The sequence below is a fragment of the Octopus bimaculoides genome, chromosome 18 (assembly GCF_001194135.2).
Source record: "Octopus bimaculoides isolate UCB-OBI-ISO-001 chromosome 18, ASM119413v2, whole genome shotgun sequence".
In the NCBI taxonomy this organism is placed as follows: domain Eukaryota; kingdom Metazoa; phylum Mollusca; class Cephalopoda; order Octopoda; family Octopodidae; genus Octopus; species Octopus bimaculoides.
The window spans coordinates 49,909,575-49,913,497 of NC_068998.1; the positions used below are offsets into that span (position 1 = coordinate 49,909,575).

At 34.1% G+C, this 3,923-nt stretch overlaps 1 long non-coding RNA gene across 1 annotated transcript in view; it reads right to left on the reverse strand.

Moving 5' to 3' along the window:
* Positions 1-926: 926 nt before the first annotated feature.
* The window catches only part of LOC128249894 (uncharacterized), a 25,933-nt gene continuing 22,936 nt past the window's right edge, over positions 927-3,923 (reverse strand). Inside the window, exons 2-3 of the long non-coding RNA XR_008266033.1 lie at positions 2,976-3,284; positions 927-1,229 (exon numbers count right to left, since the gene is read on the reverse strand). This is a non-coding gene — a long non-coding RNA (uncharacterized LOC128249894). The remainder of the gene's footprint in view (positions 1,230-2,975; positions 3,285-3,923) is intronic.

A 3,923-nucleotide genomic window follows, 5' to 3' on the forward strand; every position in this document is an offset into this window, starting at 1 on the left:
ATACATACATATATATATATATATGCGCGCGCGCGCGTGTGCATCACAATTGAAAGTGTTGCTTTACAGGTTCACTTTCCCTAGCAGAAAAGTGATGTTTATATGTCATACATTGAAGTACGCAACACACGATATATATACAATTAGTTCATTTTTTAGTTTATATACATATTTACTTACTTTTAAATTTTTCATTTGCAAATATAATGTTAATGCGTTCTCATGCAGAAATACCTTTCATTAAAAATTTCCCTCCAAAACTGAATGTTTGGAAGGGGAGACCGTACATTTTGTATTCTAAAGATAACGCTAAGCGGAGAAAAAGAAAGAGGTAAAAAGAAGGAAAACGGGGAGAGAGATGAACAAACCGTACTTTTCTTTTTTCTTTTTTGGAAGAGGTCACTATTCCACACATTCCAATACGAAGTTAAAGGACTAAATAAATAAATGGTTAAAGGAAGGGGCATAGCCCTTCTCTCTCACTCCCTCTAACTATGTGTCTATCTGACTGACAAACTATCCGTGTATCTATCTATCTATCTATCTATCTATCTATCTATCTATCTATCTATCTATCTATCCATCTCCATTGTCATTGAACCTCGCCCATAAAACAAAAACAATGACCTCTTCTTAACAGCTCCCCACCCAAAAATCTGTTTGGTACAAATGAACAAGGTGTTTGAACCTTCACAAAATATTATTTGACAAATTCGAGAAACGAACGAAAGCGATAATAAATGAGGAAATAATAAAAGGGTTTTTTTCTCTAAAATCCTGACATAATCTTTTCTCGATATATGTATATATATATATATATATATATATGTATGTATGTATATATATATAATTGGAATAATTTGAATTCAACAAAAAGGCGTGCGGTTGGATATTTATTTTTGATCAGTACAATTGTTTCCATGGAACTTTCTGTTACTTGATATGCACTTAGTTGTGTTTCGTCAAGTGATATGTAAATATTGTCTACAGAAGTTGACATTCCCTGCCTCAAGAACATCCTCTCTATCTGTCGTGTCCTGAAATTAGTAGCTGTCACTGAGTTTATCACGATGTGTTGTAGCTGAAGGCACGGTGCCAATTATCTTTTCGTGGTCGGTAAATCAACAACCAGTTAAATGCTAGGGTCGACTACTCCGATATTACTGACCTTGTGTTAACATTTGGATACATTATTTGGCACGGAGAAGCTGCCAGATTCGTTTGCATACCTGAAAAAAAAAACATCTAATGACATTTTTCCGGATTAATGTTGAGAATTTAAGTTTCACCGAAGTCTATTTTAAATCCCATATTTCCAGAGTCTCTCAAATAAGGAGCAGTTTAACATTTGAGTTGATATAAACGAGTTACGCTCTGCCCCGAAATGATAGACCTCATGACAATATTGGAGACGTTGAAGCCCTACGCTGGCAGAATCTTCTGACGGTCGAGATAAGTGCATTGCAATATTTTCTCTGGCATTTTAGATCGGAGTTTTAGACTTTACACTCCCGGGTGGATAGAATAGAAAGTTTGTCAACAACTTTGCCGATGGTATAAGCTTCGTTCCCCTAAAAATTGTTTCAATAAAAATCATCGTTATTCTGAATATTTAAATGCATTTGTTATATCTACGGATATTATTCACTAATATGCTATGATTGTCAGAGATTTAGTAACAGCCAAGTGATATGCATTCAATACATTCTTATTCTAGTACATAATCAATAAATATATAAATTATCTAACAATGAAGAACGCAATAGAAACCTTAGTGAAACAGAGGGTGGAATATATTCGTTCGGTTCCTGTCGCCACCACACATTGGTTTGTCTACTTAGATGATTTAAGAATAAAATAAATTAGTCCACACACACACACGTATATATATATATATATATATATATATATATATATACATATATACGACGAGCATCTTTTAGGTTCCGTCTACGAAATCCACTACTAGAAAACAGTTGCCCAGGGTGGCACCTAGTTCGACTGAAAGCGGAATCATGTAGTTGTGAAGCAATCTCCTTACCACACTGTCACGCTAAATCAGAGTGGGCAAGTGAAAGAAGATGACAAGGCAATGAAGAAACAAAGGATAGGAGAAGTCTTAGTTAGGAAATCTGAAGGAGAAGTAAAATGAAATAATTGAACGTGGTAAGGATAAGAAAGAAGATCAAGAAAGCCGTTTATCGTTAACAAGGCAAAGAAAAATATTGATAATTATTATGATTACAAAACTTAAAGAACCTACAGGAAAAGAAAAGATAACAATGGAATGATATTACTAAATTTTAAAAAATGGTACAAGTGTAAAATAAAAAAACGAAATGAAAATTTATTTGTGATCAGAATCTGTTTTAGATCAGAAACGACGGTTTAGACAACGGTAATTTCTGGTCTTAAAAATCGTCGTTGTTGCTATTGGAAAATTTGGTTTGCTCACTTTACTAATTCATTTGTCAAAATGAAGCCGGTCAAAAACAAAACATAAAAGCTATACACGTATAAATCTGATGTTCTTTCTAATCTATATCTCGTTCTATTGGATTAGGGAATAATTTATGAGCGTTCTTTTCAAATTTATTTTAAACAAAATACATACAACAAATTAATCAATAATATACACTCCGTTGTTGTTAAGAATTCCTTTCCTCGTTTAATAAGTTCTTCGATCCCGCGGTGAGAGACATGTCCCGGTCTTCAGTGAAAGAATTCGTCCAACGAAGTCAATGTTGAACACACCGCTCAAAGCATTCGAAAGCAGTGGACAGAGATGTAAATCTGACGCTACTAAGGTTGGAGACTATGGATTATGAGGCAGCGCTTCCCATTCGAGTTCATGAATTGCGGCTTTGATCATACTGGCGATATGAGGACGAGTGTTGTCGTGTTGCAGAAGAACGCTATATTGTAAAACAAAAACGTCTATTTTAAATTGCATGAAACATTTTCACAATACACACCGGTCAAAATTCTTAGCGGCGTTTCCTCCGTGTTTACGTTCTGAGTTAAGTTTCAGCAGGCGTCTTCTTTGCATTTCCTCAAGTCTCGGTCGATAAATTAAGTACCAATCAAGTACTACGGTCGAAGTACTCGACTATCCCCCCCCCCCTCAAATTCCAGGTTCTGTGCCAATGGTAGAAAGATAATTAGTATTTAAGGTATTTTTAATGCAGTAAAGTGGTAGAATCGTTAGCTTGCCGAACCAAATGCTTAGCAACATTTCTTATGTTTTCATGTTTTGAGTTACATTCTGCCGAAGTCGAATTTACCTAAGAAGAAGAATAAAATGAAAACAATAATCAATAATACAATGAATATATGTCTCTGTTTATTAGAAATACTGTTTTCTTTCCAAATCTATATTCATTTTCTTTGACTGATTTATCGATAAAATAAGTGCCAGTATATTGATGAAGTTCTTCGAGTGTATATAATGAACTCATCCGTACGTTTGGTATTTGATGAGGTTACACGCAGAGCTCTGGGGAATGGAAACTGTGTTTGCGTTATTGGTCGAGGACAATCGTCACATTTTATATACGTTTTTGTAGGAAATATCAACTTTATTCAAGAAATGAATGTACCAATTGTAAATGAATACTGCAATTTATATCACATGAATTAATAATAATTCATGTGATATGTGCAAATCTAAGTCAGCAGCCTGCATGCATTGTTACATTATACCCTATAATAATGGACCATATTTTAATGGAAACTGATATGCAGAGCTAGGAATAGGGGTAGATAATAAAGTACTGGTGACGGTGAGGTGAATAAAAGAGAGAGAAAAAGAGAAAGAAAGAAAGACGAACAGTAAACTAAAAGCAGAGGGAGGCAAAATAATACATATACATACATACATACATACATACATATATATATATATATATATATATATATATATA